The sequence below is a fragment of the Leuciscus leuciscus genome (assembly GCF_965113295.1).
Source record: "Leuciscus leuciscus genome assembly, chromosome: 4".
NCBI classification, from domain to species: domain Eukaryota; kingdom Metazoa; phylum Chordata; class Actinopteri; order Cypriniformes; family Leuciscidae; genus Leuciscus; species Leuciscus leuciscus.
This window is the reverse complement of record NC_138728.1, coordinates 46,759,025-46,772,727: the sequence shown is the minus strand read 5'-3', so window position 1 is coordinate 46,772,727 and position 13,703 is coordinate 46,759,025. Positions and strand designations below refer to the sequence as shown.

The 13,703-nt window shown below is 38.2% G+C and overlaps 2 long non-coding RNA genes across 2 annotated transcripts in view; both read left to right on the top strand.

The window, feature by feature from the left end:
* LOC309496565 overlaps nt 1-13,703 on the top strand; it is a 381,708-nt gene that overhangs the window by 37,108 nt on the left and 330,897 nt on the right. The window lies entirely within an intron of this gene.
* On the top strand, nt 10,357-12,577 carry LOC309496570. The gene is made up of 2 exons (XR_014205166.1): nt 10,357-10,396; nt 11,115-12,577. It is a non-coding gene; the product is annotated as an uncharacterized lncRNA (long non-coding RNA).

Sequence of the window (13,703 nt, the reverse complement as noted above, 5' to 3'; positions counted from 1 at the left end):
TATGTAGTTTGCTTAATATGTAGTTTTAAAACGTCTAATATAAGCAACAGTGGACAATTGGATATCTTAATATTATTTCTCACTACGTGAACATGACTGAAATTAAATATTTTCATTACCTGTATCTTTTTTGGGGGTAGATGTGAAGGCCTCGCTTTGAGTAACTTCCTCTCGACATAAAAGTTATGGCACAATAAATTACTTTATTTTTCATTACTGTCCCCCACAGTATCTAACAGGAAAAGCTTGATAATATGGCTCCAAAGAAATCAACTCAATATTTACAGCGATATTCAATATATACAAAATATATTTTTTGTCAAACAATGTGCTGCAGAACAGAGGTTTACTATTTAAATTAAAATAGGTGTATTTTTATAAAATGTTGTTCTTGATTATTACAATTGGTATTAATCGTTCTGGACTCACTGGTGTGCTCTATGTGGATTTCCTGAGATAAACACCTCACAGTTTTTTTTCTATACACTCATCTGTAAACTTGTAAAGTCTTTGAGAGCAGGGGCTCTGGCCATCTGTAGCATCGGGAGTTTTCCTGCTGGGCCGCTGTACAGTGTAGGCCAGCCCGATGCTACCTAAATATAAAAGAAGAATGAATTACAGTATATTTACATAGCCTATATTCTTCTTGCCTGGTTTTTAGTGTAAAAATGTGTCTTATATGACGTCCTAATTCATTGTGAACACACCTAGACAGATTTAATAGAAAATTATTCCTACTAAATCATATGATGATTTGCAGTTTTATGATGCTTCAAGAGAGTTATCCAGCCACATTCCATTGTCTCATGTTGTAAGTGACTCTTTTGCCAATAAAGACATACGTCTTGTTTTGTTTTTTTACAAGAAGTCAAATTTCTGGTTTATATATGGCAGTGTTGCTTTTTTTTGCTAAAGATACGCTCGTAGTCCCTACGTGGCCGATTGAAGGCCTCCCCAGCCACACAGAATCAGCATTCACTTCAAGCTCAGGATTTAAAAACTGGAAGAAAGTGACCTTTAAAGATGGAGGATTAGTTGCACACAGTCGAACTGAGCATCATTGGGATGGGATTAGCTGAGGTTTTGCTATACACTATAATGCATATATTGCCTGTTTATTGCAATGCAGTTATGCCGCATTCATGCAAAATTAAACATACAAACTAATTATACAATTATGGTGAATTAAGATGATGTCACAGTCACCAGCTGGTGTGCCCAGGACAGCCACCAGAGGACACTCCTCCCAGACCTCTGCTATTCAATCATAGACTACATTCCCCATAATCCTTTGCCTGGACTCATCAGCACTCAATAGCCTTGTTAACTATCTATATAAGCCTGGTTTACTCAATCATTCTCTGTGAAGTCTTGCATGTGTCACTGCTGCATTTCTAAGTCTTTGTTTTTTTGTTTTCTCATATCAATGGTTTTGAGCCACTGCCTGTTTTTCTAGTTTGCCCGGTTTTCTGGATTGCCTGAGATTCCTGCCTGGTGTTTATTTTGGACTGTTTGCCCTAAATTTATTCTATACGGAATGTACTTTTTTTAGCGGTCGTGAAATAATTACTTATTCATTTTCCAACCCGCTGGTCCAGCGCAATATCATACAGGCATAAATTCCTTTTAATTGATTATTAAATTGTTTAATTACGGCTTATACACATTATTTTTCATATAGCAGCGTGATAAATGATAAATCTTTTCATTACTACCGTAGCTGCCAGTTTTCTACATTTCAATTAATTATTAAACAACAAGCACAAACTATGCAAAATCGACAGCCCTGGCATCATACTCAGTGTCCGAATTCACTCACTCGTTTTTATTCACTCCTTCAAGAGGACTATAATAGTGGAGTAATGTAGTGAATAGTGAATGAGGGTATAGGAGGTGATTTCAAACACAGCACTAGTCATCTCTCTCTCTAACTTAATAAATTCCTGTTGACTGAAACTAAAAGATAATCACTACTGTCACAACTGACAAAATAAAAGTCTGGTTTAACTTGTAATATTAACATTGTAAACTAAAATGTTATTCTTAAATAAATTATTATATTATTAATTAAAAAAATATAGTACAACTAAGATATTCTAACTAAGATAGTTCATTGGTTCTACTCAGCATTTATAGCCCTGATTGTCACTAGTTTGTTTGTTAGTCCTTGTATGTTCGTATCCTGGATTATCTTGTGATTCCTCCTGTTCTGTTTCGTTGTTTGATCCACCTTGTTTTCATTGAGTCACTTCAGCTCCATCCATGAAAACAGCTGCACCTGTTAAACTCAAATGAGCGTAGAGCGACAGGGAGAGAGAGAGAGAGAGAGAGGGCGCCACACATGCGCACACACAACTTGCTCCGAACAATATGAATGAAACACAAAATTTATGTTCAGACACGTAACACCCCAACTAAAAAGCCAAAAGCCAAAGACGACAGTGGCAAGGAACCTTGCCAGAACTCCCAGGAGCAGTGCGATGGGGGGGAAAGCAGTGCGATGGCGTAGCCTCGGCCACGTCTGTACTATAGCATCCAGTCCGAGAGGAGCTGGATGCGTGAGGGAGAACCAAAGCCTCATGTGCAGTAGTCCAAAAGGTATCACGTTGGAAGCTGCTGCCATGAGGTCCAACAGTCTCTGGAACTGTTTGACAGTGAGTGACTGGCCTAGCTTTATACTTTTCACAGCTGCAAGGATATACTCTATACGTGGCGGTGACAGGCGAGCCTGTATCGACACTGAATCCCAAACCACGCCTAGAAAAGTGGTCCTCTGAAGTAGAGAAAGCACACTCTTTTTGGCATAAGAGAGTGTTCCAGAACCTGCTCGGGGCCCACCACTGTGGGTAGGACCCCCATAAACCGAGGTGGGCGAGACCCAAACTGTATCTGATACCCTTTTTCTACAGTCTGCAGGACCCAACGAGAAACATTTGGCAGTAGCTTTCACGCTGTCAAAGCTTCTACTAGAGGTACCAGTCTCTCCAGACTGGTTTCTGGATTTTGTTGTTGTTGAGTAATCGGTCCGTCGCCCTGTAATGGTGGACCGGCAGGGAACGACTGAACGGACTGCTCTGAAACCCTCCTCAGAGGGGGCGGGCATCCCGAGGCCACTACGTTTCTATGGACAGCTGTTCTACTAACAGCTATGGAGATCATCAATCGGCAATCTACTGATATTCCTGCCATTCCCGGATGTCAGATGTTGAATTCTCTGTCGAATTTGAACCACTGAATTTGTGGAAGCGAATTTGTAAAGCGAAATAAAATGGACCGAAAATTGCCGGTCGAATATTATAGGTTGTATTTTTAAACAGAATGAACATTTTGGAAATCAAATCTGAAAGGTGAATATGGATTATTTAATTTTTAATAATGAAAACGTGTGTGAAATGTTTTGAATTGAAATATTCACAGCTTAAATATACAACCATGTTGAATTTCAGCCCATAAAAATGGGCAGCTGCTTAGAAGGCCGGGGCTGATGGACTCATTGGGTGAATATAAGCTGTGTGGAAGACTTGTTCATCGAGTTCCCCCTTCTGCTTCAAGCTGTTGTAGAGCGCATGTGTGAACGGGTTTTGCCCAACACAGTGGTGTTGAAAGCCGGTTGGCTGTCGTGTGCTTCTTCCCTTTTGTAGAGTAAGCTGCTTGTGAGCGGCGTTCTGATTGTTAGCGGTATAGGCCGGTAATTGTGACATCCTGCACCCTTTACTAAAACTATTGAGAGGTCAGACGCCCTATTTTCCTTTTTACCTTTTTTCTCCTGTTTACTGGTTAGCAGGGAGGTAAGAATTGTATATTTTGTATATTTCTAAATCCAGGTAAGATTACCTAAAATTTAGTTAGAAGACCCGTTTTGTTTGTTGTTTTTGTGGCCGGCTGAACCCTCTCATTTTGAACTATACTTTGCCTTTCAAATGAATGAAATCTTACCCCTACATGTAACAATAGACATAGATTTTTTCTTTGATTACTTTATTTCGTTGTGTGTTTACGGGAGCAGGAGATGGAACTCCGGGCGACACCTTTTAATAGGCGTCGCTCTATATGTTAGTGCATGTGGCACGTAACACGGGCCCACGATCACAAACTCGCCAGTCTGATCGATAACCAGAGTTTATGGTTAAAGCAGTTTAACAATGCCGCCCACGCTTGCTATTGTTAAAAAGTACCCATATAGCCCCCTACAGTCGCCTATATAACAACTTAGTTAAAGCTCAAACTATAACCAGAGGTTATGGCTAGTACATTAAGATAATGCCACTCCAACGCTTGCTATTTCATCAATAGTATTTTTATCTAGACCCCTATAGTAATGAGACTGCACAACAACTTAGTTAAAGTCACACAGTTAGGAATCTAGAATCCTACCAGATGTGCCTCACGCTCCATCTAAACTGGGATCTAGTATGTACTTAACCCTGGACGCAGCTTGGCGGTAACAATGGATACAACGTAATCTACTAAAGTTAATCATTTCGGAGTAAGTCAGAATAAATCCTAATGTAAAAATGTATTATGTCAGGTAAATATATCATGCCAATTACCTAATCTGTTCAAAGATAATCAATACAATAACATCAAATGCTCATATATAAAGAGTAAAAGATGTACCTGACTCAAGAAATACATAATGCTGAGTGGCTGAAAGACATTTAAGCCTTAGGGGCGGATCTCATCACAAATCGCCCCGAGCCTCTTGAGGCATTTTCCTTACTGAAACCGAAACTCCTTTCACATGGAAACATTTGCTTTCAAACTGACTCAGACCGAAACCGAAACTCCTTTCACAAGTAAACATTTGCTAACAGTGGGAATTTGCATTCAGAGTTTAAACCTTTTGAGAGCAGGATGCCATTTGCCTGGAAGACACTCCTCTGAAAGCAAGATATCTCTAAATTCTTAAAAACTTTATTAGTGTGTAAGAACTGATTTTCCTGCTAAGACAAAAACTCACCCTGCAATAAAGCCATAAAATGCACCCTGGACAGAAGATAGCAAAGACAGAGCACAGGACGTTGTCTGTCCAAACTTTTCTTCTTCCTTATCTCTGCATCCCCCTCTCTCTCCTCTTCTCCCTCCTCGAGTCACTGAAAGTTCATTAAGAATGTCTATATAACACATATGATGTATCTTGTGAATATGTTGTTTTTTCCTTTTCATGTTTGGTATCATTTTAAGTGTCTCGGTGCGATTGGTAAAATGGTCTTAATTTCATTGCAGTCATTGGTTTAATGAGAAAGATTGAGAATTTAGGATAATCCTGTTTCTCCTCTCTGGGTGATATCTCTTTACGATATCTCAAGAAACCAGGTGCTCCCCCCTGGGGTAAATGGATTGACCCAAACAACTCTAAACAATATTTGTATAACCCTTTTTGTTCTGGTCTAGGTATTTAAGGCGAGGTGACAGAGCAGTCTTTGGGACTCTTTACCAGGAACACCCATACAGTGATGTTTCCGTGTTTTCCTGTTGGAAAGCCCTGACACATCACTGTGCGTCTTTGTCAGGAAAACATTCCTTACTTTTAGAGTCATCTTTGAGTAAATGATGTCATGTATTTATTATTTCTGAATTGGCTTTTAATCATTTACTTCTGTAATTGGCATGATACATTTTTACCTGACAAATAAATGTTACATCTTGATTTATTCTGAAGTTTACCGAAATCATTATTTTAGTAGATTATGAGGAGGCTGGTGCTACCACAGCTCTGTGTCCAGGATAGGTCAAACTAAAGGCGCATATGAACGGAGCAGTAGGCACGTTATCTGAAGACCTTTTGATTTCTGTCTATTACTGACTTGGCAAGTTGTATGGAAGTGGCTAAATAAACTTCATTTTTTTTGTATCAGTGAGCAGTAGCCAACTGACTTAAGAGGTATTAGCAAACCCTGCACCCTCTGACCAAGATCAGACTGGCGAGGCTGTGTCCGTGAGATCCACGTAAACCCGGGGCATGTGACTCTGTGCGGCATCGGGTCCCTTAGTGAATTAATAATTGAAAGTATGGGATACTCAGAATAATCAAAGATCTAAATTAATACATAACAAATATTTATGACTATTTTCTAATCAGAAACACAATCTAAATTTGATTATTATTTGAAATTGGAGTCAGATTAAGCGTAGAGCTAAAGTAATATTGAAACTAAATTCCAATAAATTAAGTGAACTTCACTGGAGCGCTGAAAAGACATACACGCATTATTCCTTCGCCCAGGCCGTTGGGGCTGGCGGCATCCTCAACGGTGAACGCAGATCCGCAGGACGCCAGCACCCACTCCACAAATGAAGCGAAGCTCCCTCGAGGACCCTCCCCGGACAACTGTGCAGTAGTGACAGCGTTGAGTCCGTGTAACAGGAACCCGCACAGGCAGTCGTCCGGGAAGGTGGTCAGATGGGCAAGATCCAAGAATTCTTCTAGGTGTTCCTCGAGGGAGCGATCTGCCTGCTCAAGGCACATGAGACGAACAGCAGGAAAGTCCATAGTGCGAGCAGAAAAAAAAAAAAGTGTGGGTCCGGTATTCTGTAACGTACTGGCTCAAGGAAGACGAAGGAAAAAACTTTACTTTTATGAGTGTCTGCAGAGCTGTTAAGAGAGGTGGGGGTCTAGCTGCTCTTTTTAAAGATATCTATCAATGTAAGCAAATATCATTTGGGAATTACCCATCTTTCGAATATCTGGGTATTGTGTTAAAAGGTGCTCCTCGCATTTTACAGGCCTCCAAAATATTCTCCAGCCTTTGCTGAGGACTTTACAGAACTGTTATCAACAATTACCTCAGAGTTTGACTGTTTTGCCATTGCTGGAGATTTTAACATTCACATAGATAATGCAGAAAACAATATGGCAAAAGAAATCAAAACTGTTTTAAAAACTTTTGATCTGACTCAGCATGTACATGGACCCACACACAATCATGGACACACTCTAGATTTACTTATCAGTAAGGGTCTAAACATTTCATCGATTGCTATTAAGGATGTAGCACTGTCTGATCATTTCTGTATTTTCTTTGATATATTGATCTCTCCTGCCACTGAAGCTAGATCTGTGTCTGTCAAGAAGAGATGCTTAAATGAGAACACTAGTGTACTATTTATGAAGGCTATATCCTTAACACCAAGCATATCTGCTGACTCTGTTGATTTTCTCCTTGATTCTTTTAACTCAAAAGTTAAAAATATAATTGATGATATTGCTCCTGTTAAAGTCAGGAAGAAGAGTGGCAGACAAAAAGCACCTTGGAGAAACTCAACAGCAGTGCAAAATATGAAAAGACAATGCAGAAAAGCAGAGCGCATGTGGCGGAAGACAAAACTTGTAGTCCATTATAACATCTACAAAGACAGCCTGCATGCTTTCAATATGGAACTAGGAAAAGCTAGACAGACTTTCTTCTCAAATATTATAAACAGCAATTTAAACAACACACGCACTCTTTTTGCTACTGTAGAGACACTGACAAACCCCCCAAGCCAGATTCCCAGTGAAATGCTCTCAGACAACAAGTGCAGTGAGTTTGCTTCTTTCTTCTCTGAGAAAATCAATAATATCAGAAAGGTGATCAGCACATCCTTGAGTTGCGCTGGGGTCAGACAGATCAGACCACCTGAGAAAGTAGTTACTATGTCTGACTTCAAAGAAATTGATGGCAAAATTTGGAAGAAACCGTACAGCACCTTAAAACATCAACATGCGCTCTTGACACACTTCCCACATCTTTTTTCAAAAGTGTGCTAAACAGTTTAGAAGCAGATCTTCTACAAGTGGTAAATGCCTCACTTCTTTCTGGGAGTTTTCCAAACTCCCTGAAAACTGCAGTTGTCAAGCCCCTCCTGAAAAAGAGCAATCTGGATAAGACCATATTAAGCAACTATAGACCGATCTCAAATCTTCCTTTCATAGGCAAGATCATTGAAAAAGTTGTCTTCAATCAGCTGAACAAATTCTTAAGGTCGAATGGATACTTTGACAATTTTCAATCTGGTTTCCGACCGCATCACAGCACAGAGACAGCGCTCATAAAGATAATAAACGATATTCGCTTAAATACTGATTCAGGAAAATTATCAGTGCTGGTACTACTCGACCTCAGTGCTGCATTTGACACTGTCGATCATAACATACTTCTTGACAGGCTGGAAAACTGGGTGGGGCTTTCTGGGATAGTCCTAAAATGGTTCAGGTCATACTTAGATGAGAGAGGTTATTATGTGAGTATAGGAGACCATAAGTCTGAGTGGACATCCATGACATGCGGAGTCCCTCAAGGCTCAATTCTTGCGCCACTCCTGTTCAACCTGTACATGCTCCCAATGAGCCAAATAATGAGAAATAACCAAATTGCTTACCACAGCTATGCAGACGACACACAGCTGTACTTAGCCCTATCGCCTAATGATTACAGCCCCATTGACTCCCTGTGCCGATGCATTGACGAAGTCAACAGTTGGATGTGTCAAAAATTTCTTCAATTAAACAAAGACAAAACTGAAGTTATTGCGTTTGGAAACAAAGATGAAGTTCTCAAGGTGAACGCATACCTTCACTCTAGGGGTCAAACAACTAAACATCAAGTCAGGAATCTTGGTGTGACACTAGAGTCAGACCTTAGTTTCAGTAGTCATGTCAAAGCAATAACTAAATCAGCATACTATCATCTGAAAAATATTGCAAGAATTAGATGCTTTGTTTCCAGACAAGACTTAGAGAAACTTGTGCATGCTTTCATCACCAGCAGGGTGGATTATTGTAATGGACTCCTCACTGGCCTTCCCAAAAAGACCATAAGACAGTTGCAGCTCATACAGAACGCTGCCGCCAGGATTCTGAGCAGAACCAGAAAATATGAACATATCACACCAGTCCTCAGGTCTTTACACTGGCTCCCAGTTAGATTTAGGATTGATTTTAAAGTATTATTACTGGTATATAAATCATTCAATGGCCTAGGACCTCAATACATTGCAGATATGCTCACTGAATATAAACCCAACAGATCACTCAGATCATTAGGATCATATCATCTAGAAATACCAAGGGTTCACTCTAAGCATGGTGAGTCTGCTTTTAGCTATTATGCTGGAACCAGCTTCCAGAAGAGATCAGATGTGCTCCTACAGTGGTCACATTCAAATCCAGACTCAAAACACTTCTGTTTAGCTGTGCATTTACTGAATGAGCACTGTGCCACTGTTCGTCCGACTGTTTGTACTGTACTGTATTTTATTTTATTTTTCTAAACTGTTTTAATTATTCTTATTTCTTTTAATTATTTTAATTTCTCCTATGTAAAGCACTTTGAATTGCCATTGTGTATGAAATGTGCTATATAAATAAACTTGCCTTGCCTTGCCTATAGGCAAGGTGACAGAGTGGGTTTTAATTATGGTCAGCAGGGCATTTAGCCCGTAACTGTAAATGCCCACTCAGAAGGTGTAAAAGAAAGTGATAATGTGAAAGTGACGTGTATTAATGTGGGTTTGAAAGTAGAACAGTATTTAAATGACGATATTAAAGTTTTCGTCTGAGAAAGAATGTGAACGCAGTGCTAAAGAAAGTGAAAAGAACGTGTGAGTAAATGAGGGAGAAAAGAAAGTTAAAGGAAAGTTGATAGATGGAAGTCGTAAGAAGATTGAAGGTTAAAAGAAGGTTGAAAGATTTAAGTCTTAAGGGAATCCTTTGAAGGAAAGATCTATAATAATATTCTTTTTTTTATTTTTAAAAGTACTGTATTTTATTTTATTTTTCTAAACTGTTTTAATTATTCTTATTTCTTTTTATTATTTTAATTTCTTCTATGTAAAGCACTTTGAATTGCCATTGTGTATGAAATGTGCTATATAAATAAACTTGCCTTGCCTAATTACAGGCGAGTTGAGAGCACAAATCACAAAATATTTAGTAGTCATGAAAACGTATTCAGATTTAGCATATTAATGATGCATTCACCTCATAAATCATGACACACTGCTCTAGCACAGGAAAGTACATACAAGTTCAAGTGCATGCTTTTAAAATGAAAAAGTATTGGTATCGGTATAGATATCGGCGATACTGGCCCTGTATTTACTTGGTATCGGATCGATACCGAAATTTGCAGTATCGCCCATCACTAGCATGAATGAATGCATATTTCATGCATGAATTTATACATGAATTCATGATGATTCATGTACCCTTACCGTAAAGTGTTACCCTTTTTTCTGTTATGGCTGACTCTGAGAACACGCCTAAAGGTTGTCAAAGCTATTAACAAACAATGATGCCCCAGCCTACAGTGACGTGATTCTAGATCATTTTCATAAAACCCCATGTGCGAACATACTGTAGTGATAACAGCAGCTGCCAGAGGAGTGTGAGACTTTGAGTGGGAGAGTGAATAAGGTGAGTTTTACACTATTTTCATAGTTTCACTATAGCAATCTAATAATAGAAATGATTTAAAAACAAATTACCTTGTTGCTTGAAATGATTTTAATGTATATAATTATAATGAAATGAACATAAATATTCAACTACATACATACACAACATAAATGTTAGTTTACATATATAGTATATACTTTTTTTTTTTTTACTTAAGAGTCTCTCAATATTTATCTTATAAAATAGCAGATTTGGGATAAAAAACGTTTAAAAACTCATTAAAATGTAAATTGTTTAGATGCCTCGGAGATATTCCCAATTTTTTTAGAAAGGATGTCATTAAAATTGAATTGACTGTTTTGCACATTTAGCATTCTGGAATCTTACCTCAGAAATGTTTGAGGAACAACATGTATGAGCATTGTAACCATTTTAACTGTGGCTATAGAGCCTCCGGCAAAGACAAGACATTGGAATTCATGTTATTCTGGCAACACCTTTTAGATGACACTTATGTGTGTTTCTCCTACTGACACAGAGTTCATTGCTAGGTTTTTGGGTTGCCTTTTAATTACAGAGTGACCATAAAAAGAGGCTGCTGATCAGTCTGGTATTTGAGGGTCTGTGAATATTTTTTGAAGATATTAAATAGCACTAGTAATAAGAAGTGAAATTATTCAAATTGTTGTTTTGATTTTGTTCTAAATATTTTTTTTTGTGCACTTGCTCCACATAGGAATGAAATCATCAAAAGAACAAACACTTTGCTTTGTCACATGGAATATTTGTGGGGGAAAAAATCTAAGCCCACACATTGATGTTCTGTCAAAGCTAGGGGCAGAAATAGTCTTTCTGCAAGAGACCAAAATTGGACCTAAAGACATGAAATTAGAAAACCTTGATGGCTGGAAATGCTTCTTCACAATCTATGATTCCTATAGCAAAGGAGTGGCAATCTTAATAAAATATGGTGTATCATTTGAGTACATATGTCATGATGAGGATTACACTGGAGGGTATCTCGTGCTCTTCTGTCGTCTCCATGGTCAGCTGTTTACGCTTGTCAATGTGTACCAACACCAATATGACAAAGATGTCCTAAACATTCTGACAGATTACTTGAGAGAAACAGCTGAGGGCGTGCTTGTGGTTGGAGGGGATTTCAACACAGTTGTGGACCTTAGCTTTGATCGAAAATCCATAGCACAAAACCTAACACATACATCATCAAGTAACATGTTTAAAAAATTCTCTGCCTCACTAAATCTTATCGATACTTGGGCACACTTTAACCCAACAGTCAAGAAATTCACCTATTCTCAGAATGGAAATTTCTCTAGATTAGACATGTTTCTTATTCGTGAAGAGGATTTAGAACAAATAAACGATGTCAATATCTATAAACATAAAAGTAGTCTGGATACAAGTTCAACAAGTAGTGAGAAAGTGATTCCTTCAGATCATTCACCTGTATATATTCATCTCAAAATTAAAGAACAATCTAGCAATGAAGTACCAAATGTTGCTTCATGGTTAAAGGACAATGGATTCAAGGGAGAACCAGACAGAAGAGAAGGAAAAATGAATGGGGCAGAAATACTCAGTGTGATCAAGTCTTTAACTGACTCTGGGCACCAACGGCCTGATGGTTTTAGCGTACAATCATACAAGAACTGTAGTTGTCCATTAACAGAGATCTTAAAAATAATTTTTAATAATTGGATGAAATGGCAACAGTTTCCTGAAGAATTCAGTGCATCAGATGATGGGAAACATTTCAATGTGAATTATTTGATTTTCACGATGATTCTGGCCAAACGCCTCAGTGTACTACTGGACACTTCCTCAGAAGAAAGGAGCCAAGAAAACACAGACTGTTGCTGTGTGACCTTTGCAGTAAAACCACATCAAATTAAATGGTCCTTCTTAGCAAACAGCCTCTCATACCTTTTAGAAAATTACCTCGAAAAGTCAAAAAAAAAAAAAAAAAACTATCTTCCTCAAGAAACTGTCATCCCCCTGAAAGGTTTAATTGATAGGGATGTTAATTCAACAAAAAAAAACAGTATTTTAAAGGTAATTCTCCCTAAAGCCAGCCAACCTTCAGATGACTTCAGAGAGTTACAAGATGGCTGCCCACTCACACGGTCCATCCTCAGTTTGGTCCTGAAATATCTGGAAATTCAGATAAGAGAGGAATGCTACATAACTCATGTCTCCCATTCTAGACAAGTTGTAGTGATATATCAAGACTATCAAATATGTTGTGATGACTTGGGTAGTCTATGTGAGAAATTCAAGGAAGATTCTGGGATTGAACTGAATATTGTTAAAATAAACAATGGAACATAAACAATTTGGTTTGGTATTCCAACATCATGCCGGGGAAACATGAACATGTTTTTTTTATTTTTTTATTTTTTAAGTTAGTAAAGCTTTCAGAATAATAAAGTATGTTTCACAATATTTACTAATATTGTAAATTCAAGAATTAGGAATAGTGTTGGTGCCTTTCATATTGTTGTGACTCTGAAGGTTGTAATGCATGTGTATTGCCTGTGTATTGTAATGACTTCCTGATTTCATGCAAAATCTCTACCAAACATGCAATTATGGTGAATTAAAATAAACTGGTCTGTCAGGTAAAATGTGACGTATGTTGGGGTGTCATTCTTTAGGGATAGCCTGTCATTAAAAATACCCTATATCTCGACACTGTAACGAGTGTGTGCAGATAGGAAGACGTAGACACAGAAGATGAAGATTCAAACGGGTAACTTTACTTATAATATTCAGGTAGCGATCCATACAAAGGACACACACACACACACACACACACACAATAGTTTTAACGAGACCAGACAAAGAGTGCAGGATAAGGCAACCTATGTAACAAAGGCCAGCCAGTGAGAGCTGTGCGTGTAAACCTCACTCCCCTAATCTCAAGAGGCGCTCTAGCGGCTGATCCTAGAGACTGCGGTCTTTAACCTCCTAGTTAGAGCGCAGGGTTGCACCTATATATACACAAACTCAAACAAGATGATTAAACTAACACAGCTGACACGGATTAACTAATAATGACGGTAATCAAGCATACTGATGAGTGACGTAAATCAGAACAAAGACACATGACAAGTGAAAACAAACTCAGTCAAAACTAAACTGAACAGAATGGTTACAGACACATTGCAAACCACACAAGTAGGATAATCCCTGAGGAGTTTTCTGTTTTGCCATGAATATGAATATTTATATATTTATTTATTTATATTAAATTTGAATATTGATGGAATTCAATTTATTGAAAATAGTCTGATCATAGATC